Source organism: Chlorocebus sabaeus, chromosome 15 (assembly GCF_047675955.1).
Source record: "Chlorocebus sabaeus isolate Y175 chromosome 15, mChlSab1.0.hap1, whole genome shotgun sequence".
Classification (NCBI taxonomy): Eukaryota; Metazoa; Chordata; class Mammalia; order Primates; family Cercopithecidae; genus Chlorocebus; species Chlorocebus sabaeus.
This window is the reverse complement of record NC_132918.1, coordinates 38,792,298-38,817,688: the sequence shown is the minus strand read 5'-3', so window position 1 is coordinate 38,817,688 and position 25,391 is coordinate 38,792,298. Positions and strand designations below refer to the sequence as shown.

At 35.4% G+C, this 25,391-nt stretch overlaps 1 long non-coding RNA gene across 1 annotated transcript in view; it reads right to left on the bottom strand.

Annotated features, from left to right (window-relative positions):
- LOC103241455 (uncharacterized) overlaps window positions 1-16,993 on the bottom strand; it is a 49,095-nt gene extending 32,102 nt beyond the window's left edge. Inside the window, exon 1 of the long non-coding RNA XR_005241873.2 lies at window positions 16,942-16,993. This is a non-coding gene — a long non-coding RNA (uncharacterized lncRNA). The remainder of the gene's footprint in view (window positions 1-16,941) is intronic.
- Between the last annotated feature and the right edge of the window lie 8,398 nt (window positions 16,994-25,391).

Below are 25,391 nucleotides of genomic sequence, written 5' to 3'. Positions count from 1 at the left end.
ATGAGAAACACTAGAAAATATTAGCAGATTTCAACAAAGTGTGGGTTTGAAAAATCAGACATCTGTCTCTAGGGGTATGTTATAAAAGAAGAAAAGAAAAATCAGACATATGAAGTGTAAATAAAGTATTATTAATAATAAGGAAATTGACAAGTATTTTATAATAATCTTTTTTAAATTTTTTATTGATACATAACATTTGTACATTTGTATGGGGTACATGTGATATGTTGTTACATGTATAGAATGTGTATAGAATCAAGTCAAGGTATTTAAGGTACTCATCACCCCAAGTACTTACCATTTCTATATGTTGGGATCAAGTCCTCTCGTCCAGCTATTTGAAATATACAATGCATTGTTTTTAACTATAGTCACCCTACTCTGTTATCAAACATTAGAACTTATTTCTTCTAACTGTATTTGTACCCAATTACCAGCCTTTCTTCATCTCCCCCACTCCCCCTACCTTATCTCAATTCACATCCTTCCCAGCCTCTGGTAACTATCCTTTTACTCGCTACCTCCATGAGATTAAACTTAGTGAGGAAGGCATGTTAAAAGCTGACATAGGCCAAAAGCGAGGCCTCTTACACCAAGCAATTAGCCAAGTTGTGAATGCAAAAAAAGTTGTTGAAGAAAATTAAAAGTGTTACTCCAGTGAACCCACAAATTATAAGAAAGTGAAACAGCCTTTTATTTCTGGTAGAGAGAAAGTTTTAGTGGTCTGGATGAAAGATCAAAGCAGCCACAACATTCCTTTAAACCCAAATCTAATCCAGAAGAAGATCCTAATCGCTTCAATTCTATCAAGGCTGAAAGAGGTAAGGAAGCTTCCGAAGAAAAGCTTAAGCCTAGCAGAAGTTCATTCATGAAGCTTAAGGAAAGAAGCCATCTCCACAACATAAAAGTGCAAGGTGAAGCAGTGAATGCTGGTGTAGAAGCTTCAGCAAGTTACCCAGAAGATCTAGCTAAAATAATTGATGAAGGTGCCTACAATAAATAACAGATTTTCAATGCAAATGAAACAGCTTTAAATTGAAAGAAGACGCCATCTAAAATTTTCATAGCTAGGGACAAGTCACTGCCTGGTTTCAAAGCTTCAAAAGACAGGTTGACCCTACTTTTAGGTGCTAACTTTAAGTTGAAGCCAATGCCCATGCATCATTCCAAAAATCCTACAACCCCTAAGAATTATGCTAAATCCACTCTGCCTGAGAAACAAAGCCTAGATGAGAGCAATTCTGTTTATAGTATAGTTTACTGGATATTTTAAGCCCACTATGGAGACCTACAGAAAAAAAAAAGATTCCTTACAAAATATTACTGTTTATTGACAATGCACCTGGTGATCCAAGAGCTCTGATGGAGATATACAAGGAGATTAATGTTTCCATCCCTGCTAACACAATATACATTCTGTAACCCACAGATCAAGGAGTAATTTGAAGCCTTATTGTTAAGAAATACACTTTGAAAGCCTATAGCTGCCATAGATAATTATTCCCTTGGTGGATCTGGGCAAAGCAAATCAAAAACCTTCTGGAAAGGATCCACCATTTAGATGCCATTAATAAAATGTGTGATTCCTGGGAGGAGGTCAAAATAGTAACATTAACAGGAGTTTGGACAAAGTTGATTCCAACTTTCATGGATGACTTTGAAGGGTCCATTATTTCTACGGAGAAAGTAACTGCAGGCATGATCCAAAGAGCAAGAGAACTAGAATTAGATGTGGAGCCTGAAGATGTCACTGATGTGCTGTAATCTCATTATAAAACTTGAACAGATAAAGTAGTCGCTTCTTAAGAATGGGCAAAGGAAGTATTTTCTTGAGATGCAGTCTACTCCTGATGATTCTGTGAACATTATTGAAATGACAACAAATGGTTTAGAATATTCCAAAATCTTGGTTGGTAAAGCAGCAGCAAGGTTTGAGAGGATTGACTTCAATTTTGAAAAAAAAAAAAAAGTGCTATGGGTAAAATGCTATCAAACAGTATCATACGCTACAGAGAAATCTTTCATGAAAGGAAGAGTCAACCAATGCAGCAAACTTCATTGTTGTCTTCTTTTTAAAAATTGCTACAGTTACCCCAAATTTCAGCAACCACCACTCTGATCGGTCAGCAGCCATCAACATTGAGGCAAGACCCTCCATTAGCAAAAAAGATTATGACTCTCTAAAGGTTCAGATGAATGCTAGCATTTTTCAGCAATAAAGCATTTTAAATTAATGTGTGTATACTGCTTTTTAGATATAATGTTATTGAATGCTTAAGAGACTACAGTATAATGTATACATAATTTTTATTTGCACTGGAAAACCAAAAAAATTCATGTAACTTGTTGTGATATTTACTTTATTGCAGTGGTCTGGAACTGAATCCACAATAGCTCAGAGATATGCCTGTATATAATCTTAAACCTTTAAGTAATTCCAGAAATATGGATATTTGGAATGCTAGCATTTCATCCTAAGCCTAACTTGGCCTTTATCTGATATCCCATATATCAAATTATAAAGCTTAATTGGTAGAGTCTGCACATTCAATAAGGAATATTAAACTCAATGGCATCTTTATCAGTAGGATAATCAGTAGGAGCCATGAGTTTCCAGAACTGGTGATGTCTGTTAACATGCTTTCAATGAAAGCAACAGAGGATGCTACTCAAAGTAGCTCTAAACATTAGACAATGTATAACCTTACATATCCAGAGGATTTTATCATTGACCCAGGAAATATTCAACTTTTCTTTCTAATTCCTCAACTTTGCCCTCAGGCTTCTCTCTTCCACCTAGTTGCAAGTGGCTGTAGCAGCTCCAAATATTGCAGTCTCACCCCTCAAAAAGACTACAAAACTCCTTATCTTTCCCTTGTCCCTCTTATTAAGTAATGACAGTTTTTCCAGGTGCCTCCCAGCAGGCTTTCCTTTGTGTCTCATCAGCTGAATTACATCATGTGACCATTTCCATTTCTATTACTGGAAAGATAAATAACTGGTTTAAACTAACCAATATTTACCCTCCTATGATGAGAGAAGCCAGACTTAAAGCAAATGGTCTCCCATTACTTCAACAACTCACAATTCTGTGTGCACATGGAAGGAGCAGAAATAGGGGAGAGCAATGTCTATCACAAGTACCTAAAAAATAAATGTATTGGGTGCACAATTACAAAAAGAAAAAAAATTCAAAAAAAGAAAATGTAAGTTTAAAATAATCTCAGAGGAAAATTAAAATAACATAGAAATTACTTTAAAATTGTCAATAAATAAATACATTGCATTTTATATTGTCATTGGAAATTATGTTAAGAGAAAACTGGTGCAGCTAAAAAGAAAATTTTTTTGAAAAAATGTCTTACAACAGTCAAATTAGGAGAAATGAGAGCTTTATAAATTATCACAATTTAGTTGATATTCTTCTATCCTGCCCATTAAAATAGGCCTCCAATTGACATTCAAACAATATGCTTAAATAGATTCACAGATTAAAGCTTTCTACTGCAGTTAACTACTTTCTACGTAGATTTTATATATATATACACACACATATGCATGTATATGTATGTGTATACATACACTTTTATTAAGAACTGATCCTGGTTCTATAGAAGGAGAGAAGCAGAATCCAATCTAGGTTGATTTTGTTTATTAAAAATTTTTTTACAAGATGTCTTTTATACACACACCCGTGAAATATTTATCTCTCTGTAAATGAATGTGTTGGCACTCTGCCCCACACAGTTTTATATATTTTAAAACTAAAATGTCTTCCTAATTTTTTTCAATAGGTAAAATGTTTCCATGCTATAACAACAACAACAAAAAATTGTCCAGGGTATAATTGTGCTTCTCCATCTCCCCTCCTAAAGCCTGTATTTCGGGAGCAGAAATTTAAAAAATGAGTGCCTCCTTTCAGACATCAGAACAAAAGCCAGACATCTCAGAGAGCAACTCCCCACAAGGGTGAGGATGTGGTTCACTGTGTGTACAGGGCATCAAAGCAATCTCTGTGCTGTTTGCTTTCTTCTCAAACCCTGCCTCTCTCTGCTCCTCAGTCTAGATACTCACGCCCCCTAGAATTAGAAAACACTCTGCTTTCCAGCAGTCTCTCTGCCATCACATATGGGCACACTCTCATGTGTGCTTAAAACTTTTGAGCCTGGTGTACATTTTCTATGGACTCAGGCTGCCTTCCATAGACTTGATAGCTACCTAAGCATCAGGACTAAGAAGATACACATAACCATGGTATGATTTAAAACAAGAATGACCCAAGCCCTCCTTCATTATTATTTAATAAGCTATTATTATCTGCCAGGAACTATGGATAAAGATATTAAGAACAGGTGTTCTTAATTAGCCAGGCATGATGTCATGTGCCTGTAATCCCAGCTACGCAGGAGGTTGCGGTGGGAGAATTGCTTGAACCTGGAGGCGGAGGTGGCAATGAGCGGAGATGGTGCCACTGCACTCTAGCTTGGGCAACTCTGTCTCAAAATAAATAAATAAGTAAATAAATAAATAAAGTGGTCTTTATACTCAAGGAGCATTTGGCTAGAGAGAAAATGATAAAAATATTTTTAAAATTAAAAAATAAATAATTTTAAAAATTTTAAAAATGTTTAAACAAAATAATAAAAATAAAAGTGATTTTTAAAAAGGCACAGGAAGAGAATGAAGTGTCATGAAAGATGTACAATGTATAAGTAGGCCACCAAAGAGGAATTCCCCCTGAGGAGTTCAGAAAAAAGGATTGAGGGATGATATTTTGTTCATAAATAATACAGGTTTACTATATCCCATCATTACAAAATGAATGCACTCTCCTAACAAATGCATAACTCCACATCTCTAAATAAAAACCAAATAGACTTCCTGCTGGATTTACTCAGTCCTGCTTGGTTTCATAAGTTTGAAATTCACCTACTTTCAAAGCAGTATTTTTAGTCACTAATTTCACAATCTGTTAATAGCTTATCTGAAAGATAATAATGTTCTGCAATTGTTATTAACGAAAATAGTTTTCTGTCACTATTTGTTGAACAGGGAGCGATGACCCAAACCCAGGTTCAGTACATGCATGAGTTAGTCCACTGAGGTCCATAAAAGGCTTTCTTGAAGTAGACTTGGAATCTGTACACTTTATCAACAGGCAATGAATAGAAGTGTATGGCGTTTAAAGTCCTATTTACTCTGCAGGCACCTTTTTGGCTCACTGCTAAAAGTACCCATAAAAACTCCTCTTGAGCTAAAATAGTTTAAGTTGTCAACTGCACTAAGGAGGCCATAATCCATGGATCATGATCCAAACAGATAAAATGAGAGCTCAGCCTGGCATATTGAAGCTTAGTAAGATAATTTTGATTGTAGCTTGGTGAACTGATTAATGAACTAAAAAAAAATTTCTTCTGAATTCTTAAAGGAGTTTCTCATACTCTGAAAAGATTGATTCAGTCAATAATTTTCAATATTTACTCCAGCTTCTCATAAATATTTTTTAGCACTGTTCTTATCTAGACTAAAAACTAAACTAGTTCTTCCAGGCACCCAAAGTCACAAAGCTTCAGCTGTAGAAGGTCCAATTCACTCATTCATTACCAGGCGCACATATAATGTGGTTAATCCTTCCTAATTGAAGGTTTTTACTGCTTTTGCTTTTTCTGCAAACTTCCATAGACTCATTACCATGGTCCTGAATGAAATGTATTTCTCCACATTGATATGTCTCATTCATACTTGTGATAGGCAACAAGTGGCAAATAATTTACAAAACGCCGAGATGTGTTGCGTAATAAACAATGCCTGGGACTTTGACTTATTCATTTCCTAGTGTTAGGAATGTAGGTTTGAGAAGTAATTACCCACAAAAGAATTCTGCTTCAATTGAGAGGGTTCCAGTAATACCTGAATAACTCACAAGTGACCACATCAATATAGAGCTCAATGTGTTATTTAAGAAATAGTACACTTGAGAGGCCGGGCGCGGTGCCTCACGCCTGTAATCCCAGCACTTGGGGAGGCCGAGGCGCGTGGATCACAAGGTCAGGAGATCGAGACCATCCTGGCCAACACGGTGAAACACCGTCTCTACTAAAAATACAAAAAAAAAAAAAAAAAAAAAAATTAGCCCGGCGTGGTGGCGGGCTCCTGTGGTCCCAGCTACTCCAGAGTCTAAGGCAGGAGAATGGCGTGAACCAGGGAGGCGGAGTTTGCAGTGAGCCGAGATCGCGCCACTGCGTTCCAGCCTGGGCGACAGAGCGAGATTCTGTCTCAAAAAAAAGAAAGAAAGAAAAAGAAATAGTACACTTGAGAACTGAGGACGTTTCTTAAAGGAGAACTTTGCTCATTTCTAAGCCACCCATCACATAACTCGTATGAGACTTATATGGTGTGCCTGAAGTATAATAGACCCTAGTAAAAACATGACCTGCAGAACTATTCCAATTAGATTCTGTTGGCCCTTAAATCATTAATTCACTCAGCAAGTTTACATCCATTCAAGATTGGCTACATAATTTTGGGCGGCTGAATTCAAAATGAAAATTCAAGGTCCTTTTTAAAAAAGTATTAAGAAATTCAGGACAATGACATCTGAGCATTAAGCAAGAGTGTACCCTTCTAAGTGCAGGGTCCTGTGTAATTAATTACACAAGTCCCACTCAGAAACCCAGTCTTATATTCATTACCCATGGTGCATTGTGTTAAATAATGCATAGAACAAAAATATGAATAAGAAATAGTCAATGACCAAGCATGGTGGCTCATACCTGTAATTCCAACACTTTGGGAGTCTGAGACAGGAGGATCACCTGAGCCCAGGAGTTTGAGACCATCCTGGGCGACATGGGGAGACCCCATTTCTACAAAAGATGAATAAGTTATCTTTATTAACAAAAATAAACATTTAAAAAGTTAAAAATAAATAGCTCTTGTCTCCAAGCAGTTTACAATCTAAGGTCATACCTAAAATCCATAAGTATTGTTAATTACATTAAAAATATTCATTACTCAGGTTAGAAGAAGAAATGAAGGAGTATATCCACTTCGGCTACCTGGGAAGTGTATTCTCTCTATGGGCAATTCCCTCTCTCACACTATGTAATGCACACACTTGTGTTTTTTATAAACTTCTTCAGTGCATTTGAAAATGCTGTTCTTTATGACTGAACTGATTTCCATCGAATCTTTGCTTGGTTAATCCTGCCCATGCTTCAGGTCTCACAGTTTTACCAACTGAAAGATTAAATTAGATCACCGGTTTCACTCTCACAGCTCTCCAGATCTTGCCTTCCAAGTGTCTATCATAAGTTTTTAGTTTTATATTTAAGTTGGTGGTTTTTTTTGTTTTGTTTTATATTGTTTTCAGACAGAGCCTCGCTATGTTGCCCAGGCTGTAGTGCAGTGGCGTGATCTCAGTTCATTGCAGCCTCTGCCTCCTGGGTTCAAGTGATTCTCCTGCCTCAGCCTCCTGAGTAGCTGGGACTACAGGCTCGTGCCACCATGCCCAGCTAATGTTTTGTATTTTTAGTAGAGACAGGGTTTCACCGTGTTAGCCAGGATGGTCTTGATCTCCTGACCTCGTAATCTACCTTGGCCTCCCAAAGTGCTGGGATTACAGGCGTGAACCACCATGCCCGGCCAGTGTTTTGTTTTCATTTACTAAAAACTCCATTAATGCAGGGAAGCATACTTCATTGTTCTTCACTGGCATCTCCCCACTTCCTATTTTATGACTAGGCCCAGGGTGGCACTTAATAGGTACTTGTTAAATAAATATCTTTAAATGAAAATCCTAATGGAAGTGGACATAAGCAATAAGAAGTTAAAAGGGAGTAAGTTAAATAAAAATACTGAACAAACCCATAAGTTATTAGAAAATAGCAAAGAGTCCAGTTTGGTTGGAAAGTGAGTTTTGACTTATACTAGGAAATAGAAGGAACTGAAGTGCTTGATGAGGAAGCCATACTGTAGAAGGAATTAAATAGAAGGAATTAAAGTGCTTGATGAAGGAAGCTATATTATAGAAATACTTGAGACCCTAATTGGGGAGTTTCTATGTCATTTAGTAAGTAATGAATGGAGAAGGTTGTTGTGAGACATTTTTTAACCAGGTAACTGTTTAAAAAATATATATGAGAAAATAAAAAATTGTATTCTGAACAGAAGTGCTTCTAAGCAACTTATGGGCTTGATTGTAGTGCTTTATGGGAGAGATAACTGTCTAGGCAGTATATTTAAAGAAAGTTAAGGCATGAATTTGAATTGAGAGAGAAGATTTGGGGAGGAGATACAGGAACAAAGATGAAGACAAGAAAAATACTTGAAATTTTGTTAATAGAGTGATTTAATTTAGTCATCTAACTTGTCAGTTTTGGGGAAAATTTAAAAAAACAACCCTTCCCCTTTTTTCTAATCTTCTGTTGAATTAATAAACTATTAACTACAGTACATTTGCCTAAAACAGGAACTTAAAAGTTGAGAAACATGCTTAAGTTCGGGCTACACTAACCACATGCCAAGTTTCATTTTCAGTCATGTTAGCTAACATAACTGCAAAGAGAGACTAAATCTTTGATAATGTGTTTTTTGGAGTGATTTTTTAATGGATTATACAAACATTACCATTCACTTGAATTCATATTACTTGAAGGCATCTGAGCACATTTTGAAATGAAGTGTTTCAGTAGAAAAAGAAAATCTCACCTCCACCAAAAAGAAAAAAATTGGGGATTTAACAAAAAGTTACAAAAATAAAATATGTCCATCCTTGGAAAAGGCTTATTTTTAAATAAATTATATGTACGAAACAGAAACCAATGAAACAAATTTTTTTGTATTTAATCAGCATCTAACAGGTTTACTAAATTGCCTTCTAATGTTGATGTAAGGCAAAAGTGCAACCACTACTTTCATTAAAGGGAGATAAAATGCTAGAAGAACGTAGAAAAGAAATTATTTCTGTGCACTCTCTATGATAGGCTGATCATTTCACATCTCGGCATATTGCTAATGAATGTGGCATGTGAAGTTGGACGATAGTAAAAAGATTGCTGAAACTCAACGATTACAGCACATGCTTTAAAACTCAAGGGTTTCTATTGCTGGGTTTGTGACTCAGATGTCATTCCTAATAGGGTTATTTTGTGTTGCTGTTCAGTTTTTAAACTCTTACTACTTAATCTCTGAAGATGAATAACAGTCTACTTCAGATCCTTCATCCATTTTGAGACTTTCTTTCAAACAAACTACACAAATTACAAATCAAACTAATGTATATTAGCAATCATTTATGATTTCAATATGTATCCTATAACTATGCTGAGTGCTGATGATAAAAATAATAAGAAAATATACCTGTCACAAGACACAAGACAAAATGAGCACAAATTTTATTAAAATCTTAATTAGCTTTTACTTGTGATTCTAGCATCAGGCAACATGTTGTTTTATAAAATAGAATGGATGTTTTGATGAGCCAAGCAGAGAAATTTGCCTTGATAAACAGAAAGGGGCTAAGGAAAGCAGAAACAGAACAAAAAAAATGGATTGGTTGCTTCAAAGTCAAAGTGAAGGGGACTTCCTTCTCATGCCCACTAAAACTGGCCTGTCTGGGGGTTTGAATATTTTCTCTCTCTCTCCTGATGGCTCATAAGGTTAGATAAACAACTGGGTTTCAGCTTGGTAATATGGAGTTTTAACGTGAGTAATTCCATTTTGGTTTGGTCTCGTGGGCCTAGTACAGGAGCTCATTTCAAACCAATGGCCTCCCATAAATTGTATTTGACAAGCCCCAAAAATAACTTTTAGTGCTCTATCCTCTACTTTCATAATTATTCAGAAGAATATTGAATGCATGAACCTAACTATGTAAAGCAGCAGTGATACAAAAAATATTTTTTTTCTCATGCCAAGCATATTATGGACACTATTCCTGAGGTTTGAAAAAAGAAACATATATGCCACAGGTAATGTAAACAATATTCCTAAATATTGTTTGTTATCTCTTGGTGGAAAAAAAATTGGCTTTGCTGCAAGCTGATTAGGAGATGAAGAATAAATATCCTTTTGCAAAGAAATTCTGTTTATCTATCACAGTAATTGCATTACATTCACTTCTTTTTGTATTAAACTTTTCTTCCTTATATTAAAAAATCTATTTGCAAATTGTTCCTAACTTTTCCCTTGCTTTCACATAAATAATTGAAACACAAAAGGTATATGGTCTGATTGACTTTAGGAAAAATGTCTACCCTTAGATAAATGAGAAAATTCGTTGAAACGGCTCCTCACATTGAGTAGGTTGAGTATGCAGTCAACAAACACATTTTAGCTAGTGCTAGCATCAGTGAGGGCACCATCAAGCTTTGGACAAGGTAACACAATTTAGATTCTGACTGGCTGGCCCACAGTTTCTCATGTCTTGAAGAAGCGAATAGGACTTTCAATCAGTAATGTTAACAGCTTCCTTGACTTGGGAGAAAAAAAAAAAAAAAAAACTGTGGAAGAGAATATCAAGTGAAACAAAGCAACATTTATAAATGTGAATCTAAAGAAAATTTTGCTCTCTTTTATTTCCTATTGTTTTACAAGCATATTTGCTTTATTTCACATTGGCTAGTCATGTTAAAAATTGAAGAAGCTCATCAGTTCGTGTTTATGTTGATGCTAAGAATAGAAAGACAAGACAAAAACTCTGTTCCATAAGCCAAAAAGTTGCTGATATCAAATATGCCTGTGTAATATAGGCATCCCCCTTAATGGCCTTAAACATTTATGCACTGTTTAAATCTCTGTTACCTTAAGAACTTGGTTTTGAGGTTTTCTGTTTTGGTTGGTTGGTTTTGATTGTTTGGGTTGAGTTTTTGTTTTTATTTTTTAATCTGCAAAATGAGTCACAGCTTCCTGACAAAAAAGAAGGAAAGACTAAAGTGTTAATATTTAAAAAGAACACTCAAGGTAAGTACTCTTCTTACCTCCCTATAAGTCTTATGGGTATTGTAAACAGCACATGGATTAAGACGATGACTAGAAAGGCATAAAGACATGCTTTGCATGTGATTGTGTGAGATTATTGCAAAAATGAACCCTCCATACACAGGCTAATCAGAGACATTACAGGGTTGCTGAAAATGCTCTGAAGAAAGCAATGATGTCACATGGTGCAGTAAACAAATGCTGGACTTGTGGAGGTTTGGGGGTTGGGTTATTGTCAAGAAAGTAGAGTGCTTGCTGGCATTGATGTAACGGTAATTATTTATAATAGAGCTTCTCAAAAATTAGCTAGTATTCCTGGATGATAAAACATAAACTGTTGGGCCCTATGTACAAAGTTTCTGATTCACTAGGTATGGGGTTAGGTCCTAGAATTTCTAATATGTCCCTAAGTGATGCTGGTGTTTCTCTAAGTGATGCTGGTATTCCTGATGAGACCATTCAAAGAGGAGTTTAAACTAAATCAAAAGCAGGTAAAGAATGTAAATATGAGAAGCTGTCACAGTAGAATGTAGTGAAGCTTTGACGAGAGAAGTATGCTCTGCCTAAAGTATTCAAGTTGAAAATAAAATAATACCAACAACAATTATAATAAATGCAGTTTTAAACAAAATTAAAGGATACGAGCCTGATTCATCCTGTCTGCTTCTTGAATTTCCAGAGTTTTTAGGGTCCTTCTCTAAATTTTTATATACTCCAAGTACAAACTTGATTATGATTTATTGAATTTTGTCTCTATATTTTCATAGTGGAAAACTGAGGCTCATGAAGAAAATTAGAAAATTTAATGAGAAAGCCACAATAAAAAAATCTCAAAAAGAGGGACTTTTCAGAAATAATTACAGACAACTAGGAATTGAAGAGGTAGGCTGTCACTTGCTGCAGGAAGCTCAGGAGAAACAGATAAAAGTCCTGGTCAATAAGTAGTAATAGCTTGTTGTAAAAAGTATCCAAGGGCTGGCACTTAAGGGAAAGAAAGCCAACATTTATTGGAGGTCTATGATATGCTGTAATTTCTTCTAGGCATCCTTTGAATGTTTTTCTCAATTATCCTCATAATTATTCTATAAGACGGTATTGTCAGTACATTTTACAGATAAGGAATCTAAAACTCAGAAACATTTAGAAGCTTGCCTGATGCCACAAATCTAGTAAATGTGAGATCTGGGAGCTGAACAGAGGCCTTTCTCCAATGACCATTTGGTTTTTGTTATATCACTGGCTTTTGCTCAGCCGCAAAATTGAGAACATGAGAGGACTGTCTCTACATGAAACCCCTCCCTAAGTCTACTTTTCCATCTGAAACAAAAGTAACAAATTCTTTTCAGATAGTCAAATAACAGAACCATTATCATCCTGGAAGACAAACAGGACTTTTAATTATTTTATCAAAATACTCTGGAGAAAGGAGAGTAAATACAAAGAGCGTAAGTTTTAGCTGCCAACTAAGCTAAATTTAAATCATGGTTTCATTACTTCTTGTCATTCTGCTTTTCCCAGTAACATACCAGGGTGAGGTAAATTATATCTAAGTAACATGAGAATAAACAGACCTATATGACCCAACTTAAATTTAAATGATATAAATAAAATGTTCAAGCATAATTCCTGCCATATTACAGACGATATAGAAATATTATTTCCTTCTACCTTTGTCTAAGTTAATACGATAAGCCAAAACACTCAGAAAATGCTCTTACTACTTGTTAGCAACTTACTTTTGTTTTTCTCAGCAGTCCCTTATCTGAACTCTTTTACTTTTGTTTCCTGTTCCATTGGTCTCTTCCGCTTTGCAATGCTTCTAATGCTTCTAATCTTTTACTGAGCAAAAATGCCTTTGTCTCATACTGTCTTATAAAAGACATACTAGCCCAGATCCTAACATTCTCTAAAGAAAAGATGCTACTGAATGCAATGTTTAAGCAGCCTGAAATTGCACCTGTATCATCATATTTCATACTTTCATATTTTTATTTATATTTCTTCGAAATTAGTTTTAGTCTTTCCTGTGTATAAAAATAAATAAGCTCATTGTAGAAAATACTGAAAATGCGCAATTTTTTTAAAGTCCTCCAAAATTCTGCAACTCAGAAAAACCTCTACATTTTTAGTATTCTCTTTTTTTTTTTTTTTTTTTTTTGCAGGCTTCCTTTCACCAGCTTCCTTTCACTCTGTGTGCGTGTGTGTGTGTGTGTGTGTGTGAGTGTGTGTATGTGTGTGTGATCTTAATTGGATTCTAAATGGATTATTTCATTTGAAAAATATCATATTCTTTTTCTTTTGTCATTAGAAAATAATTTAATAATAGTTTTTAATGCTTGCATAATATTTCATCATATGCTTTATTCCCTGCTTTATTTCTGCATATTATCATATGCTATCCCTGCTTTATTTGTTTATAATCTCTCCTGGGAAAAGCATTGCAATGCAAATATCTATTTAAATTGCCATTGCTTGAAAAATAGAACTAATGAGAAAAGACACAATTACAATGCATATTCAATCTCATAATTACAGAATTTGTACAGCTGTGGCTTTGGCCACAGAAGAATTAATTAAAATATCAAAAATTCACTATCATTCACTAAGTGACTCATGAATAGTTTTACAAGTTTATATTGTATATTGTTTTTATGAAAATGTTCATTGATATACCATTTTGTTATTGTTAGGAAGGAAATAATTTTCTATAAATATTTGTTGAGTAAACAGAAATAGAAAAGACTTTTGTATCTTTATATTCCTATGGTACTAAAAATATTTTCCAAGAAAGGAAATACCATTTCCTAACATTACACAAAATACATATGATAGATGGATAGAGGTTTATATAGTCATTGAAAGAATATTTCAGATTTTAAATTTTAATTATTTTTTCATATTCAAATTCCTCTATCAATTCTTTATTTGCAGCTGCTATGTGAATCCAAGCAAATTTTTCATCTAGTGACCCTCTCCTGCAAAATCATTAAAGACAGTTGAACTAAACAATTCTTATGTCCATTTCAGCCCTAAAATCCTACATTTCTGTGTTCTAAAAGGTTAATTAATATGGTTTCTAAATCAAAGCATAACAACATTATACAAGGTACCTTGTTTTTGAGGATGAAAGAGAATATGCTAAAAAAAAGTTTTATTAACATTTTTCAGGTATATTGCTATATGTCAACTAAAAGTTTGGAAATTAAAGGATTACATAAAGTATTATGATTATAACAACTGATTATGTAGAACATGTGTAGGCACAAAACATGCATCTAAAAAAGATCTTGCTTAGTTAAAAACAATCCTGTTTTTAGAGAGCTATTAGTTTTGATAAGATAAACCATTTGTGTAAGGCACAATGAAAGGAAAAATTCTTTTATCTTATCAAATAGAGGGTTACATAGGAAAGGATGCATTCTCCAGAATTTTGATAGTTTAAAATATTTAATACTGTAAGAGTTCTTAGTGGATCAGTAAAAACATATCATGAAAAGTTATTTTTGAGGAGTACTTAAGCAGTTACAGCGTTATCATATGAAGGCAAATTATAATGTTCCTTCTTACTAACCAGGCCTCTGTGTACTTTTTGATCTTTTGCCTAAATACATTTTATATTCCTTGGTTATATCTAAAGAAAGCCAACACATTTAGTCCAAACATAGGAGAAAAGTAATCGGGGCTTTCATTGGAATCCAGTAGATGAATACATTATTTACTGATAATCTTTGTTACGTGTACACAGCTGGGTCTGGAGGTGTGGTCAACATGGTAATAGAGATCACCAGAGGATACTTCAGACACCACTACGACTGGTATGGCTTTCTGCTCTTCACTCCTGTTTTAAAGATTGCTCAGACATTTTCAAGAAATGTGTAGAAATATGTTTGAGGCTCAGCGTGCTTCTCTTATTTTGCTGATAAAGAGTCTCTGGCATTAGCCAGACTTCTTGGAATAGTAATCTTTCTTAATAGCAAGCTAACATGTCCTCTAACAAAAAACCTTCCCTTCCCACTTTTTTAAGCCAGTTTGCTGAGTTCCATGTCAGTATTCATTTATTTCTTCATAAGAGCCTAAAATGCCTTGCGTTTTGGCAAAGTATATTTATTTTATTTTTTAGCTTCTAAATTATTTAAAACAAAAAGTAATGACTGCTTGAACTTTCATTTTTATATCAACCAATATTTCCTGGTCTCCTTTTCAAACGAGCCAACTTTTCTGAAGATTTTTAAGAGGCCACCTGATTTCAGGAGTAAAAATAAGTAAATGAGAAGAAAATATTTACCATTTTCAACTACATCTGTGGCAAATAATCAAAATGTGCATATACCCAAACTACAAAGTATCTCTAGTTAAAATATAAGCTGTTTAACATTATCTTTAATGTTAGCAACCTCACAAATGCCTTCTCTACAAGTCAGGGCCTCACAGAAAGCCATAAAAGGAGAGGAATATAATTTCGCTTGCTGGCACTTACTGAAAAGCTAAAATAGAATAGTAACAGAAATCATATTTGCCAGCCCTAACCGAAGGAGTTATGAAACATCTAAGAAGATTGTAAGTTATTATAAAAATGTTGTAATTGCCATGCTATTAACTATGCCTTATAGGAGCTGAAACTTTTGTTTAACCAAAAATTATTTCAAGAACAGGCAGCTAATTACTTACATTTAGAAAATATACTGCATACAAAGATATGGAACACTTTAAAATGTAGCTTTAAGTTGAAATGCAATAGTCCATTTTTTTACTCCCTAGTAAGAACTAGGATTTTTGAAATGATATTTTCGAGTATAGTAATAATATCTTTGAAATAATTCACTTCTTTTTCCAATTGTTGGACTCAAAAGATTTTTTAAAACTGTGTCATTTATTTCATAAATCATGAATTCTTTAAAGCAAACATGAGTGTGTGAAAGTTAAAGCACATCTGCAGTAAGAAATTATGTGATTCTTACAATGAGTTATTGCTCTTTTTAAAAGTGATTCATTGGCTATGGCTTGGGTAGCTTAACCCTTTGAAGTACGCATATCTGTGTATTCAGATTACACATGTTTTGAAAAATTCATAAGTTTTGAATTACAGGTATGTATGTGGAATTGTGAGGTCAATACAGACAGTTTGGATGAAATGCCACTTTGGCAGAACCCTAAAGATTAGTGTCAGCTATGGGATCTTTTTGCTGATGTAATAATGCACACTTCAGTTCACCTTAAACAATGACTCTCTATCTTGACTACTGCATTATGTCATTACATACTGTATTTATGGCTTTTTCAGGTATAACTCTGAAAGCTTTATTGAATTATTTTTCATTTCTTTTCTAATTACAATTTTCAATTTATGTCATGTCCAAGGGAACATAACAAGAAACTAAATCAATTTATTTCTCTGTGTTTCTTGTTTAATAAAAAGAAAACTAAACTTTTCTGATTTTTTTCTGAAATTGCTTTTTCATGCTTTCTTAAAAACAAATTTATCTTTAAATTTAAATTCAAATATGAAATCCTTTGCCAAGATACATGTTTAGCATTTTTTTTTCTCCTTCAGAGAACTTTGTTCCCAGTAAGAATAATTTATCCTGGTCCCAAAACAGTTTTAAACTAGAAAAAGAAGTCGCTTTTAAGAAACCAAAATGGACATTTTTGTCTTAAATGAATCTACCAATGCCTTCTTTCTCCTTTTCTCCACTATTCTCACTCACACACACTTCAGCAAGTCTACCCACACCCTATTTTCCACTCCACACTGTTTCTTCCCTAGAGTAAGTCCTTTTCAGGCTACTTCGTGGTTTGTCCACAGCCTAGGCAATGCAAATATCACCCAAATGAGTCCCTGAGATCCATGTTAATAGAAGCTATACAATGTAGTGATAAGAACCAGTTGGCTTCTCTGTCTCCAAATACTGACCTAATACATGTTTGCAGATTAGATTTACAATAGATGAATTTACATACAGTTCTGTGCTCTGTACTGTAGTTGCTTTAGAGTCAGAACGGCAAAATGTGGCTCTTCTGAACTTAGAAGAGAAAATTCTGACCCCTCCTCCTTCCCCATTTTAATGGTTTGACTAACCATAGACAAACACTCTTAGCATATTTGGGGAAGTAAGTTGTTATTTTATCGGTTTGAGGACTTCTCTAAACTTATCTTTTATATGCTCTCCAGCCCTGGGCTGTGATGTTTTCTGGTTGTCTTCAAACATCTGAAAAGGCAAAAGCTCTTGCTCTCAGTTCTTATTAACTTCTCGTCACAACAGGAATAGTCTGTTAATCTCATTGGCCTATAAACTTATTTTTTTCTTTCCTTGGTTTTCTCCCCAAAACATTCCCCAACTTAATTTGCTGCTTGGAACTTCTATATTGAAGACCACCCATTTCCTTATCTATTTCCCTGCTCATTTTCACTGTATCTATGGATACATCTGATGCTCTTTATTCTTAAAAGGATGAGAAAATAAGAAATAGGAAGAAACTGAGGAATTGTTTTAAATCTCAACCAATAAAATTATTAACATTACACCTAGCTGATATAAATCTATACACTCAAGTGTTCAAGAAATTTCATTTTCTTTTACTATCACGATTTTAAAAGTTTAATTCTAACTCTGAGACATCTTCCCATTGGGATGACAGGAAATTCAATCCCAGGCACTCTCAGTTCTCCTCATCTTCTCTCCCTCCCCTTCCCCCAGGCCCAGAGTTGTTAAGGAACTGATGTCGAATGGTGATGTGGAAACAGTAAAAGGTGGCACCTTTTCAAGAATGTGCCCTTCCTCTACATAGGTCCATCTGATTGCTGATCTTGCTTTGACAGATCTTCTGTATTTTCAACAGAAGGCATAAATGTTAATTTGTATGTGAATTCTTTCACATTGTAAATATTTATTTAAATGATGCCATTTAAAACTATATAGTTTTAAGCCAATTCAGTCCATTGGCCACCATTTTACAACTTCTGTCTTGGACATAGTAAGTGCCATAAGGGCGCTTGCTATCAGGCTGCTTCGGCCTTTGTGCCCTGCATGAAGGCAAGGGTCAGCCTGGCTATGTGTCTGATAACTTTTCAGAGCCCAGGGGCTCAGGGGAGATGCTCACTTAGATAGCTTCTACCCTAACATTTGGTGATTATCGTTTATTACAGAGTACTTTGTGCTTCAGGAGTTCTCTAGTTCTAAAAGGTTGTTTGCACAAGCACAACAATAAAAAATTAATTACACCAAAGAGTAGGCACTGCATGGTTCTTATCAGGTGAAACTAGAGGAAGTTTTTGGCATGTTGCTTTATTCTTTGCAGAGGTTCCATAATTCTAACACTATGAGGAATATATTGGTAAAAGGAGAGATGCTGGTGTCTGGCCCCCTAATACATGATGGGCTTCAAAAGTCCAGGCATGAGCAAATAGAAGATGTGTGAATCTGGACATGGATAAGGGAAAGAATGGAAAACAAAATTGCAAGAGATGATGTAGAGTAAACTGGATAGGATTTGATACCAAAGATATAGAGAGTGATCCGAGGAGGGCATAGTAGACACAGATGTCTACAGTTTAAGGACTCTATGGGTAAGAGGATGAATTTTTCCCTTCAACAAAATATTGACTAATGAAAAATTAGTTTTAGATTATCTATAATCAGTTCTAATTTCAACAAATCAGATCATGACACTCCACATCTGAAAAGTTTCCATTGGCTCTCTGATATAAACGGGACATATTTTAGCCTCTTCTACTTGGTCTAAAAAGTCCTTTAACATACAACCTCAAACTGCCTCTCTAGTCCTTACATAGCACCCTGAATACTCAATATTCTACATCTACTCAAACACACTATTTTTTTCTTTGCTGTTTCTAAAACATGCCAGGCAAATGTCACAAGTATGTTGTATTCGCTGTTAAATTGGCAGAATAAGTTTATTCAAAACAGTTTGTGCCTAAAACAGCTCTCATTTTAGCTCTTGTCTATCTTTCCCCTACCCAAATCCTTTGAAAACAACTTGAGATTGTGTACAGAATTATGGTCATTCAACAGGTTTTTACTTTCTCAAGAATGATTATTTCAGTGAAAATAAAAATTCTCTACCATTCTTACTAGTTAAGCTACTTTGAACAAGTGACTGAACTGTTTTTCTTTTTTTTTTTAATTTTGGGGTGCTAATTGTGAACATTAAATAAGACCATGTTTGTACAATAGATAGTCAAAAAATGTTAGATTCCAATTAACTGATCAACAATTTGGCCAAAAGGAAATTTAGGCCACAAAAATACAGGACATGGGAAAGGGGAGTAAAGGGTAGAAGAAAAAAAGAGGAAATATTGATAGTTGTGTCCCTCCAACAAAGTCCCTTTAGATACTGTTTACTGATAGACAGTAAATAGGCTCTTCCTAGAAAATTTAAAACATATATTTGTTAATTTATCAAGTGCTAGAAGTATAAATTTACTTAGTAAAATACTACTTCTATTAAAAAATTGGATAGCTTTGTAGATAGCTTATAAAAATACTTGATTCTTACTATTGTGTCAACGAATATTTAAAATAAGTACCATGCCCTGTCAAAATCACACTAATGCCATATTTTTGCATAAAGTAAACATTCCTGATGACAGATAGACGGCAATAAATATGCTTGAGAAAATACCTTATATTTCATCCGGCCACGGTGGCTCACGCCTGTAATCCCAACACTTTAGGAGGTCGAGGCAGGCAGATCATGAGGTCAGGAGATGGAGACCATCCTGGCCAACATGGTGAAACCCCATCTCTACTGAAAATACAAAAATTAGCTGGGTGTGGTGGCACTTGCCTGTAATCCCAGCTACTCAGGAGGTTGAGGCATGAGAATCTCTTGAACTTGAGAGGCGGAGGTTGCAATGAGCCGAGATCATGCCACTGCACTCCAGCTTGGTGACAGAGCAAGACTAGGTCTAAGAAAGAAAGAAAGAAAGAAAGAAAGAAAGAAAGAAAGAAAGAAAGAAAGAAAGAAAGAAAGAAAGAAAGAAAGAAAGAAAGAGAGAGAAAAAGAAAATACCTTATATTTCTATTCTTCCCAAAAGACATCTCAAAGGTGAACTGTGAATGAAAATCATTTTCTGCAGCAGTGATATGGTCTGGCCCTGTGACCCCACCCAAATCTCATCTCCAATAGTAATCCCCACGTGTGGAGGGAAGGACCTGGTGGGAGGTGATTGGCTCATGGGGATGGTCTCCCCCATGCTATTCTCGTGGTAGTGAATGAGTTCTCACAAGATTTGATGGTTTAAAAATGTGGAACTTCTCTCTTTCTCTCTCTCATGCTACCATATAAGACCTGCTTTGCTTCGCCTTTACCTTTTGACATGATTGTAAGTTTCTTAGGCCTCCAGAGACACGTGGACCTGTGAGTCAGTTAAACTTTTTTTCTTTATAAATCATCCAGTCTCAAGTAGTTTTTTATAGCAGTGTGAAAGTGGACTAATACAAGCAGTAAGCTGGATTTTGAGAGAATTGACAGGAAGAAGTTTGCCTGGGATAATGAACACTGTACTTCTGATACCCTTGGTTGTTTTCAGCTACCATCAGTTAGTTACAAGAGTTCAGACAGGTCTTGTTTGTGCCTGTCTTCAGAAAAAAAAAAAGAAAAGAAATGAAGGAAAGAAGGGCAGGAAGGAGGAAGATAGGCTATATTGCCTTTGGTCTGGAATTTCAGCCACAATTCCAGCCTTGTATTTGCTAACCACCTGTTTCTGGCCCTCTAGTTTCATTCTCCTGCTGTCCTAACCACTTAGTGCTAGATGGATCTTTGTTCTCCCATCTCTGACATTGAACTTGGCTAAAATTTGTCATACTCTATTCTCCTTCCCATAAAGGTAGTCTATGTTCATTCCTAGCAAATGACTGTCTTGTGTCAAAGGTCATCACTCCACCTCAACGGAGTCTAGAGAAGTAGATTCACAAATCCTCCCACTTATACCTCTATTACTACTGTGCAACTCCCCATTCTATTCATAAAACTGGCTACTCATAAGAAGAATATCTTTAGGAAATGGTTTGTGGCTGTGGAAAGCTCAGAGATAGCCCTCTGGCTAAAAGGAGGAGTTAATTTAAGTCACTCCAAACAGATTACATATCTGTTTTTTTTCCCTCTTTGTGTCTCCCCAGTCCATTTTCTATGATTAGAAAATAATGTTTAAAAGTGATTTGTGATTCGGCTCTTGCTGCAAAGTGGGTATTTGTAGTTACAACTACAAATTGGCTTAACCCATTAAAGTCTTTGTGCAAAAAACCTTGGGATGAGAACGTGCTTACACTGACAAACCAGTCAAGATAAGTTTTTCAAAGGGTCTGTCAGGAGGAGGCATATGGAGTGAAGACTGCAAATGAGGACAGCTAACTTGTCCTTGTCATTCTCCTGTCTTTTCACTTTTCAGAAAGGTTCAGAGAAACAAGGTACACAATTTTCACTATAATCGATTCCAGTGATTCTCCTAACATTGCGGCTTAGAAGTTTAGTTCTTTTAAGTGTCCACATCCTTTTTTCCTATAGCCATTTAGGTCCAGTTACCTTTCTGCTGAATTCAATGGCAGCTGTTCAGTCCTCCAGTGTACCTGTTTCATAGTCTTTGCTAGTGTTTGATGTACTTATTATGTCTAGTTTATATCAACTTGTTCCTTTTTACTCATTTCCTTAGGTACAGTCTCAAAATTTTAATCACTGTTCAGTTTTCAAGATGTTCATTGTAGTGATCTGTGTCCTTGTCTGGATCAATGTAGGATTTAGTTTGCATACATTAACACAGGCTTAGAAAAACAATAAAGACATTTTTCTTTTCTAATGTAATAAGGAATCTGGTAATAGTAACTGCCGCTGGTTCATCAGCTCAAAAAATGTTAGGTCTTGGCTCCCTCAGGTGCTCTAGATACTTGTGATTATATGATATCTACACTAGCTTCAGTCATCAGTCCAAATTCAAGGCAAGAGAAAGAAGGACAGGGAAAAAGTCAAGAGGCCCTACAGCTGATCAGGGCAGCTGAATCTGCTAGCCCCTTTAAAGGACTTTCCCAGAACTGTATCCAATGACTTCACTTACATTTCTCTGGCCAACTATAATGGTAGGGAAGACTAGAAAGTTTCATATATTAGGTAGGCTCCTTGATCTTCATACAAACATTTTATATTTTGTTAGGAAGGGAAAAGAGAGGAATTAATATTAGGTAAACAGTTAACAGCCTATATTATAATGTCTTTCTCTTCTGCAGTATCATAAACCCTTATTCATAATAGAAAAAGCACAAGATTTTAGATTAAGGACCCACGGTGGAATGGTTAATTTTATATGTCAACTTGACTAGGCCACAGTACCCTAATATTTGGCCCAACATTAGCCTAGATGTCATTTTGAGGGTACTGTTTAGATGTGATTAACATTTAAATTAGTAGACTTTGAAAGTAGATAAAAATTGTTCATAATGTGGGTAAGTATCATCTAGTCAGTTGAAGGCCTTAATAGCAAAAGACTGAGATTCCCAAAGGAAGAGAGAATTCTGCCTCCAAACTACCTTCAGACTCAAACTGCAGCATCAGCTCTTTCCTGGATTTTCAGCCTGCTGATCTGCCTTAGATTTCAGACTTCCCAGCCTCCACAATCAATTCTTTAAAATCTCTCTCTCTCTCTCTCTCTCTCTCTCTCTCTGTATGTTTGCAGAAAACATACACCCACATACATATTCACATTGTTCTGTTTCTCTAGAGAACTTTAATATACTGAGTTTGAGTTTGGGATCCCAGACTAAGTAGTTAGGTAAATGTGGATGGGTACCTAAGATTCAGAATCAGTTGGTATAAACCAGGAATACCAGGAATGTTAAGGCTGTGCTCTAAAACCTTGAGAAGGTATGAGGATGGTGGATGGGAAGTATGTGGGAGGAATCCTGGGTCTTCCAATTTCATTGCTGTACTCTTGTTTCAACTGCACCTTCATTTCTATTTATTGGAATTTTAAAATTTGAGCTTCCCCATTAAATTCTATTTGAAGAAGTTGATCTGATTAAAATAACACAGCAACTGATCTTTAAGTTTCAGTCTAGTTCTGACACATAAGTTTTTTAATTAAATAGATTTAGCTCAAAATATTCTGGGATCTCCAACTGGTAGGGCCAGTTGGGATTTTAGGTGTAGGAGCTGATCCAAAGTAGATGGGATCCCCCAAAATATTCAATGCCCCAAATGACAGTGTCCTAAGAGGTGTTGCTAACCTAGATTCAATTAGTATAAATATATGAGGGATTCAGTCTAGTGTGTAAAGAACAACAGTGGGAGTTGTCTGACAGTGAAGAAAGTTGAATTCAGTGTGTTGTGGTGTTGTGGGTTGAAGTCATTGTTTAGTTTGGTCTGAGACTGCACAGGTAATTCTCTGCCCTCATTCTGGAAGTGGAGGAGGTGGTCCAGATATACTCACTCACTTTTAATCAAATTCCCTCAGGAGCAGAGATTCCTCTTGACACCCAGGTCTGTTAACACAGTGAGTCTAGCGAGGACAAATAAGATCTGACACTAAGATCATACGGGGCGTTTTTATTTCATAAAACTTTTTACCCACAAGAGATACTCAATAAAAACATGTTAAATAAATAAATCCACTGTAACACTGTAACTTAAACATTGAGTCTAAAGGTCAGCATACTATTTAATGTAAAAGTATTATGTGTGTTCTTAAGGAGATGTTCTCATTAGATAGGGATTTGTCAAAGTTTCAGAGATTATTTCTTCTCGGAAGGAAATTCTTGTTTTTCAAGCTCTAAGAATAGTTCTAGAGAAAGATGTTAAATTAACAAGAAAATCTGTATATGGTGTTTTAGACCATCTTACCATGTAATTTTCTCTTTTTTATTGGGCTACATGAGAACATCCCTACAAGGAGAAAAAAAATCATTTTTATCATAATATTAAGAAATACGTGTGCATGTGTCTTTATAGCAGCATGATTTATAATCCTTTGGGTATATACCCAGTAATGGGATGGCTGGGTCATATGGTACATCTAGTTCTAGATCCTTGAGGAATCGTCATACTGTTTTCCATAATGGTTGAACTAGTTTACAATCCCACCAACAGTGTAAAAGTGTTCCTATTTCTCCACACCCTCTCCAGCACCTGTTGTTTCCTGACTTTTGAATGATCGCCATTCTAACTAGTGTGAGATGGTATCTCATTGTGGTTTTGATTTGCATTTCTCTGATGGCCAGTGATGATGAGCATTTTTTCATGTGTCTGTTGGCTGTATGAATGTCTTCTTTTGAGAAATGTCTGTTCATATCCTTTGCCCACTTCTTGATGGGGTTATTTTTTTCTTGTAAATTTGTTTGAGTTCTAGAACTAGATGTACTAGAACTAGATGTATCATATGACCCAGCCATCCCATTACTGGGTATATACCAAAAGGATTATAAATCATGCTGCTATAAAGACACATGCACACGTATGTTTATTGCGGCACTATTCACAATAGCAAAGACTTGGAATCAACCCAAATGTCCATCAGTGACAGACTGGATTAAGAAAATGTGGCACATATACACTATGGAATACTATGCAGCCATAAAAAAGGATGAGTTTGTGTCCTTTGTAGGGACATGGATGCAGCTGGAAACCATCATTCTTAGCAAACTATCACAAGAACAGAAAACCAAACGCCGCATGTTCTCACTCATAGGTGGGAACTGAACAATGAGATCACTTGGACTCAGGAAGGGGAACATCACACACCGGGGCCTATCATGGGGAGGGGGGAGGGGGGAGGGATTGCATTGGGAGTGATACCTGATGTAAATGACGAGTTGATGGGTGCAGCACAGCAACATGGCACAAGTATACATATGTAACAAACCTGCCCATTATGCACATGTACCCTAGAACTTAAAGTATAATAATAATAATAATAATAAAGAGATACAATACAAATAGAGTTTACTGTTGAAACTAACTCTATAATTGACCCAAATTAGTTCTCTGTGAAATTTGACCAATCAATTTTTTTTTCTATCATTCAGTTTATTCTGTAATAGCTTTAGGAGAGCTTATATTGACCAAATGACTATCAAGATGTAGCTTTAATTTTATAACATAAAGTCTGTAGCAGTATAAATGATTAAGAGCTCTTGTTGTTGACACTGTTGTTAGTAGGCTCTAATTCCCGAGAATTCTGAGTACAATTCTGTAACCTTGGACAAGTTATTTGGTTTCTATAAATTTCAACAGTTCCCTCATGTGTTAAATAGAGAGAATAATAATAGTACCTATTCCCTGATAGGTACTGATTTTGGAGATTATATGAAAAAGTGCATATAAAATGCTTAGCCAAGTGTCTAACATCTAATGTTTGAAAATTAGATGTTTTAGTCATGATTTTTACATTTTGATGGCTAGATTTA